Below are 22,007 nucleotides of genomic sequence, written 5' to 3' on the forward strand. Positions count from 1 at the left end.
GAGACCCATGGATGTAGAGAACAAAGTGATGGCTGTCAAAGAAAAGTGATAGGGGTGGGACAAGAATTTTAAAAATCTAAAAAAATAAAAAATAAAATAGCTCTTACAAGAAAAAAAATAACCAAGAGAAATCAAACAAAAAAAGCACTTCATAATTTTCAAAGGTACACGGGAAGCTGTAGGTTTACATGGAGATATCCACAAGTAAGCTTCTAGATAAGGAAACAGTAAACTATGGCTCCTGAGTCACAACCAGCCTGCCAGCTATAGTTGTTCATCCCCTTAAATTGAAACATACCCATTAGTTTACATCCTCTCTGCACTGCTCTCACACTGCAATGGCAGGGCTGAGTACTGGAGACAGAGACTGCACGGGTAACCAACAAAGCCAGAAATATTTAATATCTGGCCATTTTCAGAATAGGCTTGCCAACTGTTGTCCTAGGTAATGAAAGTCTTTCAGTTCATATGGTTAAATCTTCTCTATAAATAAATAAATAAATAAACAAATAAATAAATAAATAACAAAATTCCGAAGAGCAGATTATTTAATCAGCAAAACATGTTTACTTTTCTATCAGTCCATTGTTCATAGACAAAATCAACAAAATCAGGAAACAGACTATATCCAGGCAAAATGAGAAAGGAACACAATTGAAGAGTAAGGAGCATTCTATATTTCTCTCTTCATAAAGAGACTATACTAAAGTGACTCTCTACTAAGGATATGTTCACATTTTCAAACTAGAAAATTTAATGGTGATAAATGGATTTTTCTTTAAAAAAATTATTGTACATATCTGTAAATTAGGTTAGATTTATTGTATGCCATTGCCTCTCTAACATTTTGATATCTTTCCATACTTTTCCATTTTTCTCTTGAATCAAAATAAACTCTATCTTCTCAAATATTCTTATCTATGGTTCCCTCCTTCTAAACTTCAAACTGACATGTATGTATTAAAAATGTCAATGTCTTCATCACCATCATTGAGTCTGGAGACTTATTCTGTTTTATTTTAAATCCCAACACATGTAACAACATATCACTAGAGATTACCTACACGGAATAGTGATGTGATCAGTTTACCTGAACAACAAGAATTCCTTGAATCTTAAAAAATATAGTAAATATGACTTATCTTACTGAGAGTCCTAACTTTTTAGAAATACTTTTAAATCATTGTCCAGAAATTTCCGTATTGCCCTGGATAACTCTAAGACTGAATTTCTCCACCCTACACCCTCTCAATACATACATCACCTTTCACGGTTGGTTACATCGCAGATGTCTGTTGTTGATTCATTTGGGTCATGTCTAAAGAATTAAAAACATACATGATCAGACTCCAAGGGAGTTCACTGATTACACTTTTATTTGAAATCTATTACAAGTAGTCTTCAATTTATAAAATGCTAGAACTCTACAAAACTATCTGTACATTAGTTATTTAGAAAACAATACTTCAGTATCCCCTAGAAATCTGGTCTTCCATCATTGTAGTAAAGGTCTTAGGTCCATCAAAATGCCTAATGAATCAAGACAACTACAGTCATTACTGCTAAGCCTAACTTCCATGTGTAACTGCATTGAGGCTGAATTTATTTCAAAATTCAACTTCAGTTCATAGGTACACATAGGGCCAGCTTCTTCTAATTTCCTGAGTCCCTTGAACACAACCTTACACTTTATGTATCATGCATATCTTTTCTGTTCCTCAGTTTGGTTCAAAAAACTGCAAGCCCAAGTGAAGTGTTCCCTCCAATATGATGGTGAGTTTACGTTTGGGCCACCACCTTAAATGGCAGTTGAGCTCTGGAACATGAAGGGCAGGGCCGAGGTCTCTTAGCTGCAGTCTCTTCTGTTCAGAGCTCCACTGCTGCCTATGCCCTGTTACCTCCTCCTTACTGCAGAGATGATTCTCTTCTCTCCTAACTCACTCTAGTAGCGTCTCACACACAGATATTTGGATCGTTTTCCTAAGAGTTTTGGCTAGTAGTTACTGAAGGTCACAGACTATGAGTAAGAAGTCTCCCTCTTATGACCTGCTCTTCTTTTATCCACCGAGAGTGAAAACTGAAGTAACCTACAGAAGCTTACAGTCTCCTATGGAAACCTCTTATTGCCATGGTTGCTCCCAGTACCTTTCAACACTCAGATCAGTCAAATCAACTCACCCTTGCTGTCACTGTTCTCAGAGGACCCTAAAGAGACCTTCATAATTCTTCAAAAAATTAAAAATATACAAAAAATAAAAGTCAGACATTTTGGAAAGCCATCAGGTTCTTTTTGCTGACAGAGTTTCAGTTATGAACATTCAAAATAAGGATATATGAAAGAAAAAATTCAAAATAAGGAAACATGAAAGAAACTAAAGAAACAGTATCAGGGTGAAGAATTGATACTTCTGGCATACCCTCAGTCTGCGTTGTGCCTTTGTGTGTTTTGGGGCCTATACCCACTGGAAAGAAGGAACAAATTAGGGGAGGCTCAGCATTGATTAGACTTCCTTTCTTCTTCTCATTACATCAATCATTGACACATGCTGCTGTCAATTTGGAAAATGTGAAAGACAGCTCAGAGTGCAGGAATGGGGAGGTCAGTCCAGGTAATAGGGTAACGGAAAAAAGAAAGCAAATGCCAGAACAATGACTATTGTCACATTTAGTAGAGAAGAACCAAAGATAGGTCAAGGATGGCCTAAACGATGCTTACAAGAATTTTCTGAACTGATACTAGCACATGTGTTCAGGATGATTTCTTTTTCTCAGAATTCATTTCTGAAAAGATATCTAGTTATGTTATCCAAAATCAAGACTCCCCAACACCAAATCCCTGGCTTGGGTAACTTACTCTCTCTACAAGTTAATTCTCTCATCTATAAATGAGACACATGAGAATGCACTTTGCATATGTCCACTTCATAAAATATGCTTAATATTCAATATTTCACAAACATTATTGGGATTTAGGTGCCCTGTTCTCTTCACCAAATATTATACCAAATAGTTAGTATGTGACAACAATGGAAACTGATACACATCTAAATTTCAAAAACACGAACATTATGGACCATTTGATACCAGGCTCCCTGGCATATGTCATCACTTTGGCTCAAAAAACCTCTTATAAAAACTTAAACAAACAAACAAAGATAAACACCCAAAGATTGTCATCAAAGTAATATACTCCTAAACTTTCCTGGACAATGTAACTGACAGACTGACTGAGAAAACGGCTGTCGTGTGTGGGGTGCAAAGGGGGCTTGAGGGCCTCAGTGGGATGAAAGTTTTAAGTTCTGTTCTTGTTTTTCATCTGAGTTACTTGGAGATAATTACCGCCTTTCTAAGTAAAACTACTGACAATTACCCAAAATAAAATCATGGAAGCATTAGGTTAGCTGGTAAAAACAGGAAAGGGCTGAAAAGCAGTCCTTGGGCCTTCACTCGTCCACGACACCAATCTCCTAAGACGCAGGTGACAACCTAGGGACACTGTGTCCTCCAATGTTTCTTTGCCCAGGAGCTGAAAGGTGACATACTCTGAGAGAAATTGCCTAGTCTCGATGTTTTGTGGTTTCTGAGACTCTCTGTCCGGGCTCATCATCTACTCTTATTTTAAACCGACTGAGAAAAAAACATTTCAGTTCCTAGCTTTCAATTCGGGTGACTTATATAACACTTCACCCAAGCCAGGACACGTTGTTTTTTTTGTTTTTTTAAAATCAAATTTCTTGCAGTGACATTGGTTAGCAAAATTATGTAGCTTTCAAGTGTACATTTCTGTAATACATCATCTATATGTCACCTTGTGTGGTCAGCACCCAGAGACAGTTGTCCTTCCATCACCATATATTTGATCCTGTTATCCCTTTTTTGTTACTCACCCTCTCCCCTTATCCTCTGCTAATCGCTGAACTGTTGTCTGTGTCTGTGAGTTTTTGTTTCTTTGTTTTCCTGTTCCTTTGTTTCTTTCAGTTTTATACTCACAAATGAGTGAAGTCCTATGGTTCTTGACTTGTTCTATCTGACTTATGTTCCTTAACATAATAATCTCAAGATCCATCCATGTTGTCAAAAATGGGTTTATCCTTCTCTATGTTGAATAGTATTTTACTATTGAAGGACACTTTGGTAGTTACCATGCTTCACCATTGTGAATAATGCTGCAGTGAACATTGGGTGTATATATCTTTATGGAAAAATGTTTTCAGTTTTTTTGGGTAGATAAGCAGGAGGGGGACACCTTGATCATGTGGTAATGTATTGTTAATTTTTGAGGAATAATCATGTTTTCCAAAGCAGCTGTACAAATTTAATTCCTTCCAGCAGTGTATGAGGTTGCTTTTGCTCCACAGCCTCTCCGACACCTGTATTATTTTTCTTGTTGATGATAGCCATTCTAACCAGTCTGAGGTAATTATAAGTTTGGTTTTGATTTGCATATCTATAATAGCCTGTGACGTTTAGCATTTTTCATATATCTGTTGACCGTTTCTCTTCTTAGCAAAAAATGTCTGTTCAGGTCCTCTGCCCATTTTTAATTGGATTATTTGGGTTTTTGTTCTTGAGTTTTACCACTTTCTTCCATATTTTGGATATTAACCCTTAATCAGAGGTGTTGTTTGCAAACACCTTATCCCATTTGGTTGGTTGCCTTCTTGTTTTGTTAATGGTTTCTTTTGCTGTGCACATCCTTTTTGATTTGATATAGTCCCATTTATTTGTTTCTGCTTTTACTTCCCTCGCTTCTGAGGTCAAATTTATTAAATCATAAAATCTTCATTGACCCCCAATGTCCAGGAGATTAGTACCTATGCTTCTTCTATGCTTATTGCTTTAGGGCTTATTTTTAGGTCCTTGAAGCATTTTGAGTTAGATTTGGTATCTGGAGACAGATCGTTCACTTTTTTATAGGAGGTTCTCTAGTTTTCAAAGCACCATTTATTGAACAGGCTTTCCTTTCTCCATTGTATATTCTTAGTACCTTTGTCAAAAATTATCTGCCTATATATGTGGGTTTTCAATTCTATTCCAATGGTCGGTGTGTGTGTTTTTCTGCTTATATCATGCTATTTTGATGATTCTCACTTTATAAACAAGTTAAAGTCAGGGAGGGTGATATCTCCAGCCTAGTTCTTTTTTCTTAGGATTTCTTTGGCTATTCTGGGTCTTTTGCAACTCCATACAAATATGATGATTTTTTTTGTTGTATTTCTCTTAAAAAATGCCATTGGGATTTTGATGGGGATTACATTAAATATGTATATTACATCGAGGTATGTGGTCATTTTAACAATGCTAATTCCTCTAGACTTGAACCAGGAATTCTTAGTATGTCTTTGTGCCTTCTTCAATTTCATTTACTAATGTCCTACAGTTTTCACATTTTATAGTCCTTCACATCCTGTTTTAAGTTCCTTCCTAGGTATTTCATCTTTGTGTTGCAATTGCAAAATAAATTGTGTTGGTGCTTTTTCAATTTTTTTCCTGTGACTTCACTTATACTATTTGGGAACACAATGGATTTCATACATTTATTTTGCATCCAGTAACATTACTGTATTTGTTTATCATTTCCTACAACTTTTTTGGTGGTATTTAGGGTTTTCTATATAAAGAATCATGTCATCTGCATAAAGTGACAGCTTTTTCATTCTCAATTTGGATGTCTTTTATTTCTTTCTCTTGCCTGATTGCTGTGGTTAAAACTCTCAATACTATGTTGAATAACAGTAGTGGAAAGAAATTTCCTAGCCCTGTTCCTGATCTTAGAGAAAAAGCTTCCAGTTTTTCACCATTAAGAGTGATATTAGCTGAGGGTTTGTCATATACGGCCTTTATTATGTTGAGGTATTTTCCTTCTATACCCTTTTTATTAAGTGTTTTGATCATAAATGGATGTTGTTCTTGTCAAATGCTGTTTCTATATCCATTGATATGACCATATGATGTTTATCCTTCATTTTGTTTATCTGGTGTAGCACATTGATCGATTTGCATATGTTGAACCATCCTTGCATCCCTGGAATGAGCCCCACTTGATTGTGATGTATCTTTTTAATGTATTGCTGTGTTCAATTTCCTATTGTTTTCTTTAGGAGTTTTCACATTGGTATTCATCAGAGATATAGATCTTTAGTTGCCTAATTTTGTGTTATCCTGACTACACTTTGACATAATGGAATGTTATTCAGCAATAAAAAAGATTAAAGTCTTCTCTTTTGAAACAACATAGATGGACCTGAGGGTATTATTCTAAGTGAAATAAGTCAGACAGAGAAAGACAAATACCACATGAATCATTTATGTGTGGAAGCTAATAAAATGAAATCAAATGCATAAACCTAACAAAATAGAACAAAACCCACACATGTACAGAACAAGTTGAGGTTTGCCACAGAGGAGGGGTGGGGATGAAGCAGTAATTTAAATAATCAAAAAATGAAATTAAAATTAAAGGCTCTTACAAAAAAATCAATAAGCAAGTAAGGGAAACAAACAAACAAAAATAACTTCATAAGTGTCAAACACTGCCCAGGAGTTCCCTACGGTATCCGTGGAGATATCCACAGATAAATTCTCTAGATAACAAAATGGTAAAATATGGCTCGTGGGTCACATACAGCATGCCAGCTGTATTTGTGGTTTCATTTCATTGGAACATACCCATTTGTTTATATCCTCGCTGCACTGCTATCACACAACAATGGCAAGGTTGAGTAGTTGAGACACAAATTATACAGGGAACCCACAGAGCCCAAAATATTTATCTGGCCCTTTTCAGAAATAGCTAACCAACTTATTTCCTACATAATGAAAATCGTTGTGTTCAAATGGTTAAATCCTCTCACTTAATCATTAATTAATTAATTTTGAAAAAATCCATGAGAAAAATATTTAATCAGCAAAATATGTTCACTTTTGCTATCAATACATAGGATCTAGACAAAATCAACAAAACCGGGAAACAGAATATTTCCAGGCAAAATCAGAAAGGAACACAATTGAACATTAGGGAGCATTCTATAGTTCTCTGTTCATAAACAGACAATAATAAAATTACTCTGTACAAAGGATATGTTCACATTTCAAAATAGAACATTTAATCATGATAAATAGATTTTTCTTTAAAACAATGATAGTATTTTCTGTAAATTAAGTTAGGTAGATTTATTGTATACCATTCCCTGTGCAACATTTTGATATCTTTCCATACTTTTCCATTTCCTTCTTGCCTCAGAATAAGCCTTATCTTCCCAAAGATAACCATGAATAGTTTCCTCCTTCCAAATTTCAAACTGACATGTATGAATTACAAATGTCAATGTCTTCATCACCATCATGAGCCTGGAGAGTTACTCTGTTTTACTTTAAATCCCAACACATGTAGCAACATATCATTAGAGATTACCTACATGGAATAGTGATGGCATCAGTATATCTGAACAAGAATTCCTTGAATCTTAAATATATACTAAACATGACTTACCTTACTAGAAGTCCTAACTTTTTAGAAACAAATTTAGATCATTGTCCAGAAATTTCAGTAATGCCATGGATAACTCTGAGACTGAATTTGTCCACCCCATGCCCTCTCAATATATACATCACCTTTCATGGTTGGTTCCATCGCAGATGGCTGATGACAGTTTATCTGGGTCATGTCTAAAGAATTAAAAACATACATAATCAGTCTCCAAGGCACTTCACAGATTACACTCTTCTTTGAAATCTCTTACAAATAATCTTCAATTTATAAAATGGGGGAACTCTACAAAACTATTTGTGCATTAGTCATTTGGAAACCAGTATTTCAATTTCCTCTAGAAATCTGGCTTTATATCATTGTACTGAAGGTTAGGTCTGTCTAAAAGCCTAACAAATCAAGACAACTACAATTTTTATGGCTAAGTCTAACTATCATGTGTAACTATGTAGAGGTTGAATTTACTTCAGAATTCAACTTCAGTTCACACGTAAACATTGGTCCAGACTCTTCTAAATTCCTGATTTTTGAGCCCCTTAACCACATCCTTGCTCTTCATTTATCATGTATATCATTTCTGTTACTCAGTTGGGTTCAAAGATCTGCAAGCTGATTCAAGGACTCCCTCCAAAATGAAGGTGGATTTACGTTTGGACCACCCCCTTTAGGTGGTAGTAGAGCTCTGGAGGAAGAGGGAGAGCCAAGGTATCCAGTCTTTTGTGTTCAGAGCTCCACTACTGCCATTCCATTGTTACATCCTCCTTACTATAAAGAGATTCTCTTCTCTCCTGACTCACTCTAGTACATCTCACACAGAGACATTTGGATCGTTTCCTAAGAGTTTTGGCTACTGGTTACTGAAGGTCACAAACAGACTGTGAGTAAGAATCTCCCTCTTATGACCTGCTCTTCTTTTTTACCCCAGGTCTGAGACAGAAAGTTACCTACAGGAGCTTACAGTCTCTTATGGAAACCTCTTATTGTCATGATTGTTCCCAGTACCTTTTAGGACTCAGATCTGTGAAATGAGCTCTGTCATTGGTGTCAGAGTACTGTAAAGAGACCTCTACAATGCTGCAACAGAATTAAAAACATACAGAAAATAAAAGTCAGACATTATGGAAGGCAATCTGGTTATTATTCCCAACATTATTTCAGGACAATAAAAGCAAAATCATGAGGTAATATGATAGGATCTAAAGAAACAGTATCAGGTAATAGATTTGGAACCTTTGAGACAGCTCTGCGTTGTGTGTGTACATTTCTGTATCAGTGTGCGTGTACCCACTGGGAAAGGAAGGGTTAGGGGACGCATAGCATTCCTATTAAACCTCCTCTCTTCTTTCCCATTTTGTTAATCATTCCATCATGCTGCTTTCCAGTTTAGCAAATGTGAAAGATAACTGAGAGGGTAGAGATGGGTGGTGAATCCAGGTAATAGCTAATGGAGGTATACGGAAAATAAAGAAAGCAAACGCCAGAACAATGACTATTGTCACCATTTGGGAGAGAAGAAGCAAGTAGATAGGTCAAAGATGGCCTAAATTATGTTTAAAAGATTTTTCTGAACTAAAACTAGAGCATGTGTTCTGGATGATTTCTTTTTTGTTTTTCCCAGAATTCATTTCAAAAAAGGTATCTACATGTGTTATCTAAAATCAAGACATCCCACACCAAACTACTGGCATGCGTCATTTACTCTCTCTACAAGTTAATTTTCTCATCTATAAAACGACACAGCTCAAAATGCATTTTGCGTATGTCAGCTTCATAAAATCATACTGCACATTCACAATTTTACAAATATTATTGGTGCTTAGGTTGCCTGTTCTTTTCACCAAATGTACCAAAAAAAAAATTGGTATGTGACAACCATGAAAACTGATACATATTTAAATATCAAAAATACAAAGAATAAGCAACATTTGAGATCTTCTCACTAGCATATGTCATCAGTTTAGTTCACAAAATCTCTTATAAAAACATCAACAATCAAACAAACAAAAACACCCAAAGATTCTCATCAAAATAATATACAGCCACACTTTCATTGGAAATCTAACTGGTGGACAGACTGAGGAAAAGGGCTTCAGGAGACTGGGGGGTCTTGAGTGCCTCAGTGGGACAAAAACTTTACGTTCTGCTGTTGTTTTTCCCAAGTGACTTGAAGATAATTACTGCCTTTCTCAGTAGAAACTACTAGCAATTAGCCAAAATAAAATCATGGAAGCATTAGGTTAGCTGGTAAAAACAGGGAAGGCCTGAAGAGCGATCCTTGCACCTTCACCCCTTCACCCCACCAGTGTCCTAAGCAACAGGTGACAACCTAGAGACACTGCCTCCACCAATGCTGTTTTGTCCAGGAGCTTAAAGGTGACTCTGACCAGAGGAGTTCCCTAGTCACAATGTTTTATGGTTTCTGAGACTCTGTCCCCAACGCATCACCTCCTGTTATTTTCAACTTACTGAGGAAAACACACTTAGTTCCTAGCTTTCAATGAGGGTGAATTACATAACACCTCACCCAACCCAGGACGTTTTTATTTCAATCAAATTTATTGGGGTGACAATGGTTACCAAAGTTATATGGCTTTCAGGTGTCCATTTCTGTAGTACCTCATCTATATGTCACCTGTGTGTTTAGCACACAGAGTAGTTCTCCTTTCATCATCGTATATTTCATCCTCTTTTCCCTTTTTTTTTTCTATTCCCACTCTCCTCATCCTCTGCTAACCACTGAACTGTTGTCTGTGTCTATGAGTTTTTGTTTCTTTGCTTGTTTGTCTTGCTCCTGTGTTGCTTCCAGCTTTATATCCCACATATGAGTGAAGTCCTATGGTCCTTGACTTGCTCTATCTGACTTATTTTGCTTAGCATAAAAATCTCAAGAACCATCCATGTTGGCACAAATGACAGCATTTCTTTTTCTCTTATGGTTGAGTAGAATTCCAATTTGTATATATACCACTTCTTCTTTATCCAATCACCTACCCGAGGCCACTTTGATTGTTTCCATGTCTTGACCACGGTAAATAACGCTGCAATGAACATCTGGGTACATATATATTTATGGATAAATGTTTCAGTTTTTTGGGCTAGATACCCAGGATAGGGACTACTGGGTCATATGGTAATCCTATTCTTAATTTTTTGAGGAAAACTTCATACTGTTTTCTAAAGTAGGTGTACATCTTCCTAATATGGGTGTCTGAGTGTTCCTCTTTCTCTGCAACCTCTCTAACACTTGTTATTGTCTTGTTGATGACAGCCATTCTAACAGGTGTGAGGTGATAACTCATTTTGGTTTTGATTTGCATTTCCCTAAGAGCTGTTGAAGTCGAGCATTTTTTCATATGTCTGTTGATCATTCTACATCTTCTTGGGAGAAGTATCTGTTCAGTTCCTATATCCATTTTTCATTTGATTGTTTGGGGTGTTTTTTTTCTTGATGTTGTATGAGATCTTTATATATTTTGGACATTAACCCACAATCAGATGCGATATTTTAAAAACCTGCTCACATTTGGTTGGTGTCCTTTTGTTTTATGATTTTTATTTTTTTTTTTGCTGTGCACTACCTTTTAGGTTTGATATCCCATCAATTCCCACTTTTTGGTTTGATATCCCATCCCATTTATTTATTTATTTATTTATTTATTTTTACTTCCCTTAGCTTTGTGGTCAAATTTTATAAACAACTCTTTGAACCCAAGGTTCATACATTTAGTATCTATGCTTTCTTGTATGCAGTTAATTGTTTCAGGTCTTATGTTTAGGTCTTTGATCATTTTTGACTTAATTTTGGTACATGGTGACTTATAGCAGTCTAATTTCATTATTTTGCACGTGGCTTTCTAGTTTTCCCAGTACAATTTATTGAACAGGCTTTCCTTTATTTATTGTATGCTTTTGGCTCCTTTGTCAAAAATTATCTTCCCATATGTATGTGGGCTTATTTCTCGGTTTTCAATACTAGTCCATTGTTCTGTATGTATGTTTTTCTGTCAGTACCATGATGTTTCGATTATTGTCACGTTGCAGTAGAAGTTGAAGTCAGGGAGAGTGATACCTCCTGAGAACATTTGTTCAAGCCTGATATAGCATGTCTTTTTCTTAGGATTGCTTTGGCTTTTCTGGGTCTTTCGTGAATCCATACAAGTCTCATGATATTTTTGTACTACTTTTGTTTTAATGCTATTGGGAATTTGATGGGGATTGAATTGAATCTGTATTGCATTGGGGAATATGGCCATTTAAAAAATGTTAATTCCTCTCATCCTTGACCACGGAATATCCTTCCATGTCTTTGTGTCTTCTTCAATTTCTTTTAATAATGTCTTACAATTTTCACAGCTTATAGTCCTTCACATCCTTTGTTATGTTCATTTTTCGGTATTTCGGCTTTGTTTTGTTATTGCAAAATGAATTGTGTTTGTTTTTCTTTGATTCTTTCCTGTATTTCATTATTACTATCTAGGAACACAATAGATTTTGTAGATTGATTTTGCACCTGGCAATGTTACTGTATGTATTTGATGATTATTGCTAATAGTTTTTTGGGGGCCTTTAGGGTTTTCTATATTAAGAATCATGTTGTCTGCATAAAGTGACAACTTAAATCTTCATTCCTTATTATTTCTTTTCTTGCCTCTTTCAGTCTAAAACTTCTAGTACTATGTTGAATAACAGTGGTGGGAGGGAATATCCTTTTCTTCCCTGATTCAAGATCTTTCACAAAAAGCTTTGAATCTGTCATCATTAAGTATGATGTTAGCTGAGGGTTTGTCACATACAGCCTTTATTATGTTGAGGTACTTTCTTTCTATACCCATTTTATTAAGTGTTTTAATCATAAATAGATGTTGTGTATTGTTAAATGCTTTTTCTACATTTATTGATACGATGATATGGTTTTTATCCTTTATTTTATTTATGTGTTGTAGCACATTGATCGATTTGAGTGTGTTGAACAATCCTTGCATCCCTGGAATGAGCCCTACTTGACTGTGATGTATCTTTTTTTTTTTTAGATTTTATTGGGGAAGGGGAACAGGATTTTACTGGAGAACAGTGTGTACTTCCAGGATTTTTTTTTTCCAAGTCAAGTTGTTGTCCTTTTCAATCTTAGTTGTGGAGGGTGCCATTCAGCTTCAAGTTGTTGTCCTTTCAGTCTTAGTTGTGGAGGGCGCAGCTCAGCTCCAGGTCCAGTTGCCATTGCTAGTTGCAGGGGGCGCAGCCCACCATCCCTTGTGGGAGTCGAAACCGGCAACCTTGTGGTTGAGAGGATGCACTGCAACCAACTGAGCCATCCGGGAGGCAGCTCAGCTCAAGGTGCTGTGTTCAATCTTAGTTGCAGGGGGCGCTGCCCATCATCCCTTGCAGGACTCAAGGAATTGAACAGGCAACCTTGTAGTTGAGAGCCCACTGGCCCATGTGGGAATCAAACCGGCAGCCTTTGGAGTTAGAAGCATGGAGCTCTAACCACCTGAGCCACCGGGCCGGCCCCCGTGATGTATCTTTTTAATGTATTATTGTATTTGATTTGCTATTATTTGTTTAGAATTATTTGCATTCGTATTCATATGAGATATTGATCTATACTTTCCTATTTTTGTGTTATCCTGACAGGTTTTTGTATAGTGGAATGTTATTCAGCAATAAAAGAGAATAAAATCTTGCCATTTGGGAAAACATGGATGGACCTAGCGGGTACTTTTCTAAGTGACATAAATAAGAAAGAGAAAGACAAACCCGCATGATATCATCTATATGGGGAAGCTGAAAAAAGAAATGTGTAAAGTCCAGGGGTGTCCAAACTGCGGCCCACAGGCCAACTGCAGCCCGTGATCCATTGTTAATTGGCCCGCAGCAAATTCCAAAAATATATTTAGTTTACTTAAATAAACCAGGTGAGGCAATACGTACTTCACCTCGAGTGAGTGGCCCAGCTGTTTGTGTATTTTATCGCATATGACCCTTGGTGAAAAACGTTGAAAAAAGTTTGGACACCCCTGGCATAAACATAACAAAAGAGAAAGAGACCCATGGATGTAGAGAACAAACTGATGGTTGCCAAAGAGAAGTGGTATGGGTGGGGAAGGAATTTTTAAAAATCTACAAAAATAAAAAGTAAAATAGCTCTTATAAGAAAAAACTAATAGCCAAGAAAAAAACAAACAAACAAAATAACCACTTTACAATTTTCAAAAGGTGCACTGGGGAGGTATAGTGTTTACATGGAGATGTCCACAAGTAAATTCTCTAGATAAGGAAATAGTAAACTATGGCTCCTGAGTCACAACCAGCCTGCCAGCTATATTTGTTCATCCCATGAGGTTGGAACATACCCATTAGTTTACATCCTCTCTGCACTGCTCTCACACTGCAATGGCAGGGCTGAGTACTGGAGACAGAGACTGCACGGGTAACCAGCAAAGCCAGAAATATTTAATATGTGGCCATTTTCACAATAGGTTTGCCAACTGTTGTCCTAGGTAATGAAAGTCTTTCAGTGCATATGGTTAAATCTTCTCTATAAATGAATAGATTAATTAATTAACAATAAAATTCCAAAGAGCAGAACATTTAATCAGCAAAACATGTCTACTTTTGCTATTAGTCCATTGGCTCATAGACGTAATCAACAAATCTAAGAAACAGAATATATCCAGGCAAAATGAGACAAGAACACAATTGAAGAGTAAAGAGCGTTCTACGTTTCTATGTTCAGAAAGAGACTATAATAAAATTACTCTCTATTAAAGATATGTTCACATTTTCAAACCAGAACATTTAATCGTGATAAATGGATATTTCTTTAATTAATTATAGTACTTTTCTGTAAATTAAGTTAGATAGATTTATTGTATACCATTGCCTCTCAAATATTTTGATATCTTTCCACTTTTCCATTTTTCTCAGAAATACACCCTATCTTCTCAAAGATATGATATGAGATACATGAACGGTTCCCTCTTTCTAAACTTCAAACTGCCTTGTATAAATTAAAAATGTCAATGTCTTCTCACCATCATTGATCATGGAGAGTTACTCTGTTTTACTTTAAATCCTAACACGTGCAAAAACTTATCATTAGAGATTACCTACATAGAATAGTGACATGATCTGTTTACCTGAACAACAAGAATTTCTTGAAACTTAAATATATAGTAAACATGACTTATCTTACTGAGAGTCCTAACTTTTTAGAAATAATTTTAAATCATTGTCCAGAATTTCTATATTGCCCTGGATAACTCTGAGACTGAATTTCTCTACCTAAACACCCTCTCAATATATACCTCACCTTTCACGGTTCATTGCATCACAGATGTCTGCTGTTGATTCGTTTGGGTCATGTCTAAAGAATTAAAAACATACATGATCAGACTCCAAGGGACTTCACAGATTACATTTTTCTTTGAAATCTGCTACAAGTAGTCTTCAATTTATAAAATGCTGGAACTCTACAAAACTGTTCATTAGTTATTTGGAAAACAACACTTCAGTTTCCCCTGGAAATCTGGCTTTCTGTCATTATAATGAAGGTCTTAGGTCTGTCAAAATGCCTAATGAATCAAGACAAGTACAATCATTACTGCTAAGCCTAACTCCCATGTGTAACTACATTGAGGCTGAATTTATTTCAAAATTCAACTTCAGTTCATAGGTACTCATAGGTCCAGCCTCTCCTAATTTCCTGAGTCCCTTGAACACAACCTTACACTTCATGTATCATGCATATCTTTTCTGTTCCTCAGTTCGGTTCAAAAAACTGCAAGCCCAAGAGACGTGCTCCCTCCAATATGATGGTGAGTTTATGTTTGGGCCACCACCTTAGATGGTAGTAGAGCTCTGGAGCATGAAGGGCAGGGCCGAGGTCTCTTAGCTGCAGCCTTTTCTGTTCAGAGCGCCACTGCTGCCTATGCCCTGTTACCTCCTCCTTACTGCAGAGAAGATTCTCTTCTCTCCTGACTCACTCTAGTAGCGTCTCACACACAGACATTTGGATTGTTTCCTAAGAGTTTTGGCTAGTAGTTACTGAAGGTCACAGACTATGAGTAAGAAGTCTCCCTCTCATGACCTGCTCTTCTTTTATCCACCGAAAGTGAAAAATGAAGTAACCTACAGAAGCTTACAGTCTCCTATGGAAACCTCTTATTGCCATGGTTGCTCCCAGTACCTTTCAACACTCAGATCAGTCAAATCAACTCACCCCTTGCCATCATTGTTGTCAGAGGTCCCTAAAGATTCATCAGCAACTCTGCAAAAAATTTTTAAAAGTACAATAAATAAAAATCAGACATTTTGGAATGCAATCAGGTTCTTTTTCGTGACAGAATCTCAGGACATGAAAAGTAAAGTCATGAGGAAACATGAAAGAAACTAAAGAAATAGTGCCGGTATATAGCATTGGGACCTCTGACACAGCTTCAGTCTTATGTGTGCATTTCTGTATTAGTGTGCGTGTACCCACTGGAAAGAAGGAAGGAATTAGGAGACGCATAGCATTCATGATTAAATCTCTATTCTTCCCAATTTTGTCAATCATTCCCACACACTAATGCAAATTTGGGAAATGTGAAAGATATTTGAGAGTGTAGGGATGGGGAGAGTAAATTCAAGTAATAACTAATGAAAGGATGTAGGAAAAAAGAAAACAAATGCCAGAACAATGAACACTGTCGCCATCTTGTAGAGAAGAAGCTCATAGGTAGGTCAAGAATGGCCTCAATTATGTTTAAAAAATTCTCCTGAACTGATACTAGAGCATGTGTTCAAGATTTCTTTTTCTTTTTCTCTAAATTCATTTCAAAATATATATCTGGGTATGTTATCCAAAATCAAGACTTCCCACCACCAAATCCCTGGCTTGGGTCATTTACTCTCTCTACAAGTTAATTTTCTCATCTCTGAAATGAGACACATTTAAATGTACTTTGCATATGTCAGCTTCTTAAAAATCATGCTGAATATTCACTATTTCACAAATATTGTTGGTGTTTAGGTGCCCTGTTCTCTTCACCAACTGTAGCACCAAAAAAAAGTTAATATGTCACAACAATGGAAACTGATAAATATTTAATTTCAAAAACACAAAGATTAGGGAGCTTTTGAGATCTTGCTTCCTGTCATATGTCATCATTTAGGCTCAGAAAACAAAACAAAACAGAAAAAAAACTCTTATAAAAATTTAAACAGGGCCGGTCTGGTGGCTCAGGCGGTTAGAGCTAACTCCGAAGGCTGCCGGTTTGATTCCCACATGGGCCAGTGGGCTCTCGCCACAAGGTTGCCAGTTCAATTCCTCGAGTCCCATAAGGGATGGTGGGCAGCGCCTCCTGCAACTAAGATTGAACATGGCACCTTGAGCTGAGCTGCCGCTGAGCTCCCGAATGGCTCAGTTGGTTAGAGTGTGTCCTCTCAACCACAAGGTTGCCAGTTCGATTCCTCGAGTCCCACAAGGGGTGGTGGGCAGCGCCCCCTGCAACTAAGATTGAACATAGCACCTTGAGCTGAGCTGCCAGTGAGCTCCTGGATGGCTCAGTTGGTTGGAGTGCATCCTCTCAACCACAAGGTTGCCGGTTTGACTCCCGCAAGGGATGGTGGGCTGTGCCCCCTGCAACTAACAACGGCAACTGGACCTGGAGCTGAGCCACGTCCAGTTGAAAGGACAACAACTTGACTTGGAAAAAAGTCCTGGAAGTACACACTGTTCCCCAATAAAGTCCTGTTCCCCTTCACCAATAAAAATCTTAAAAAAAAAAAAAAATTAAACAAACAACAATGAAAAACAAAGATTCTTTTCAAAGTAATACTCGTATACACCCATGATTTCCTGCGTATTCTAACTGGTGGACAGACTGAGGAAAAGGGCTGCCAGGGGCTGTCTTGATGGCCTCAGTGGGATGAAAAATTTTAAGTTCTGCTCTTGTTTTTCCTGAGTCACTTGGAGAAAACTACTGACTTTCTCAGTAGAAACCACTGGTAATTACCAAAAATAAAATCATGGAAGCATTAGGTTAGCTGGTAAAAACAGGGAAGGGCTGAAGAGCGATCATTGGGCCTTCACCCCTCCACCCCACCAGTGTCCTAAGCCACAGGTGACAACCTAGGGACACTGCCTCCAGCAATGCTGTTTGCCCAGGAGCTTAAAGATGATATACTCTGACCAGAGGAGTTCCCTAGTCACAATGTTTTATGGTTTGAGACTCTCTGTCCCCAACTCACCACCTCCTCTTATTTTAAACTTACTGAGAAAAACATACTTTCGTTTCTAGCTTTCAACGAGTGTGACTTATATAACACCTCACCCAAGCCAGGACACTTTTGACAGTGAAAAGAATGCACTATTAATTACTATGCAGAGATAATAGCCACAGACTGAGATTTTCCCGAGCATAACTTCAGTCTTTCTCTAATACAAGTTACTAGACAGAGGGGCCAATAGCCTCAAAGAACGTGAACTCACACAGCAAAATCATTACTGAAAAAGAAATACAACAAACTCAATAACATACCATCTGAATCTCAACTATTGGAACATAACTGAACAAGATTTTAAAATAATCATGAGAAATATACTTAAAGATATAGAGAAACTCTCCCAGAAAATACTAGGAAAGAATAGAGAGGAGATACAATTAAAAAGTCCAATTGATACTGAGGATAAAAAAGACACCTAACGTCTGGATTATATAAGACATCTAAGAATAAATGAAAAAAAGAAAATGGAAAAGAGGAAATATTTTTTAAACGATAAGGATAAATTTCCTAGAATTAAAGAAAGAATATCACAGAAGTGATATTTCATCTAACAAACATTTAAACGGTATTTACTACATGCCAAGCATTGACCTGATGCTTCACAAATAATTTTCAATTGCTCATCATTACAACCTTTGAAACAGTTACTATTATTTTTTTAACCATATCACAGATTTTGAATATTTATATATTTCTAACATACATCACACTAATTTGTAAGCCACTAATGTCACTAATAAAAATCCATTTGTGACCTTCACTGTGGTAATTAATGCTTCAGATGTTCATTGCAGTGCAACAAATGAAGCCCTTGCAATTGCCTCTTCTGGAAAATGATCACCGCTCCTGAACGAATACACTCTGTTAGGGTAACCAGCTGTCCCTAGAGAAGTTCAAAGGGACTGTGACTGGCACATACAAGTTATTACTTACACATTGCATAAGCTGTGGTATTTTTAAGGAAATTACAGGCATAAAACATCTTTAAATTGTGAGTTGGCCAAAATTAACTTACAAACAATTTACATTGATTATGAAAAAAGGTACATATATATTCCCTATTCTATTAACCAACACTGAGAATTATGCTTAAAATTCAGTAAATTTTAGTCTCACCACTTACTTATTTTTGCGATGCATTAACCAGAGATATAAAGGGTTCCTCTGTTTAAATTTTTGCATGGTGTTGTCTTGTGGTAGAATTTAATCTATAATTAATCTAAGAAAAGGAAAGCACATATGAATTATATACTCAATGTATTTAAACACATAATATCCCCCCAAATAGAAAGGAAGTCACACAGAGAACTTACTAGGTATGAATCAACACTTCTACAGTCTTGACCACAATCTTAAAAATCGACAATTCTGGGCAATTTTGTCAATCCTGTGAAACATATTCTGTGGTTGTCCTTAGTATTTTAGTTTGAGAAATAGAAGAAAATAGATTTGTTTTTATTAGTTTCCGGTATACAAAACAATGTAATTGTTAGACATTTATACCCCTCACAAAGTGATAACCCCCCCTCCCAATCTACTATTACCCCTCTGACATCGTATATAGCTATTACAGTTCCACTGGCTGTATTCTCTATGCTGTACTCCACTTCCTGTGTCCTGTGAATATATATATATATATATATATATATATATATATATATATATATATATATACACACATACATATTTGACATTCATTATTATTCCGTTTCAGCTTCAGCTTCATGTGCACAGTGCAGTGGTCAGGCATCTACACTGTCCATGAGGTGGTCTCCCTAATAAGACAAGTCCCATCTGATACCCTACAACATCTTTACAACATTATTGATTATATTCCCCAAACTGTCTTTTGTATCCCCACGGCAATATTGTGGTTATCAGTTTATGCTTTCTAATCCCCTCACCTTCTCCCTCATCCCCACCCCCCACCCATTTAGCAACCCTCAGTTTTTTCTTTATATCTCTCAGACTGTTTCTGATTAGTTTGTTCATTTGTTCTATTCTTTAGATTCCACATATGAGATCATATGGTATTTGTCTTTCTCCGTCTGACTTATTTCACTTAGCATAATGTTCTGTAGGTCCATCCATATCGTTGCAAGTGGTAAGATTTCATTCTTCTTTATGGTCAGGTAATAATCCATTGTATGAATGTACCACAGTTTCTTAATCCAGTCGTATACCAATGGGCATTTCAGTTGTTTCCATGTCTTGGGTATTGTGAATAGCACTGCAATAGACATAGGGGTGCATACATTTTTTCTAATTAGCGTCTTGGATTTCTCTGGAGGATAAGTACCTAAGAGTGAAATTGCTGGGTTATAGGTAATTTCATTTCCAGTGTTTTGAGATAACTCCATACTGATTTCCATAATGGCTGCACCAATCTGCAATCCCACCAACAGTACATGAGGGTACTCTTTTCTCCACATCTTCGCTAGTATTTGTCATTTGTTGATTTATTGATGATGGCCATTCTGACCGGAGTGAGGTTGTATCTCATTGTGGTTTTTATTTGCATTCCTCTAATGATTAGTGAGGTTGAGTATTTTTTCATATGTCTGTTAGCCATCTGTATGTCCTATTTACAAAAATGTCTCTTCATGTCCTCTGCAAATTTTTTAATTGGGTTGATTGTTTTTTTGGTATTGAGTTGAATGAGTATTTTATAAATTTTGAATATTAATTCCTTATCAGATGTATCATTGACAAATATCTTCTCCCATTCAGTAGGATGTCTTTTTGTGTTATTGATGGTTCCCTTTTCTGTGAAAAAAACTTTTTAGTTTGATGTAATCCCATATGCTTATTTTTTTCTCTTACTTCCCTTGCCCAAGGGGATATGTCATTTTAGAGAGTAATATCTGCAAATTTACTTCCTATATTTTCTTCTAGGCGTTTTACAGTTTCAGATCTTACATTTAAGTCTTTAATCCATTTTGAATTTATTTTTGTATATGGTGTAAGGAGATGGTCCAGCTTCTTGTTTTGCAAGTGTCTGTCCTGATCTCCCACACCATTTATTGAATAGACTGTCTTTACCCCAATGTAAATTATTGCTTCCATTGTTGTAAATTAAATGACCACCTAGGCATGGATTTATTTCTGGGCTCTCTATTCTGTTCCATTGATCTATGTGTCTGTTTTTATGTCAGTACCATGCTGTTTTGATTACTACAGCCTTGTAGTATGATTTGATGTCAGGTCTCATGATACCTCCCACTTAGTTCTTATTTCTCAAGATTTCCATGACTATTCGGGGTCTTTTATGGCTCTATATAAATGTTAGGATTATATGTTCTATTTCTGTGAAAAATGTACTTGGTGGTTTGATAAGAATTGCGCTGAATCTGTGTATTACCTTAGGCAGTATGGACATTTTAACTACATTAATTCTTCCTATCCATGAGCATGGTATGTGTTTCCATCTATTTGTATCTTCTTTAATTTCTCTCTTCAGTGTCATAATTTTCTGAGTACAGGCCTTTTACTTCTTTGGTTAAATTTATTCCTAAGTACTTAATAGTTTTTGGATCAATTGTAAAGGTGACTGTCTTCTTAATTTCTCCTTCTGATAGTTTATTATTGGTGTATAGAAATGCAACTGGTTTCTGAATATTAATTTTGTATCCTGCTACTTTATTAAATCATTTATCAGTTCTAATAGTTTTTTGGTGGAGTCTTTGGGGTTATCTCTATATAGTGTCATGTCATCTGCATATAATGACAATTTTACTTCCTCCTTACCAGTTTGGATGCCTTTTATTACTTTTTCTTGTCTGATTGCTGTGCTAGAACTTCCACAACTATGTTGAATAAAAGTGGAGAAAGTGGGCAACCTTGTCTTGTTCCTGATCTTAAGGGGAATGGTTTTAGCTTTTCCCCATTGAGTATGATGTTTGCTGTGCATTTATCATATATGGCCTTTATTATGTTGAAATATGATCACTCTATTCCCACTTTTCTAAAAGTTTTTTTATTATCATAAATGGCTGCTGGATTATGTCAAATGCTTTTTCTGCGTCTATTGATATGACTATATGATTTTTATTTTTCACTTTGTTAATGTGGTGTATCACATTAATTGATTTGCAGATATTGAACCAACCTTGCATACCAGGAATGAATCTCACTTGATCGTAGTGTATGATATTCTTAATGTATTGCTGAATTCTCTTTTCTAATATTTTGTTGAGGATTTGATCTATGTTCATTAGGGATATTGGCCTGTAGTTTTCCTTTTTTGTAATGTCTT

The sequence above is a fragment of the Rhinolophus sinicus genome, linkage group LG04, assembly GCF_036562045.2.
Source record: "Rhinolophus sinicus isolate RSC01 linkage group LG04, ASM3656204v1, whole genome shotgun sequence".
NCBI classification, from domain to species: Eukaryota; Metazoa; Chordata; class Mammalia; order Chiroptera; family Rhinolophidae; genus Rhinolophus; species Rhinolophus sinicus.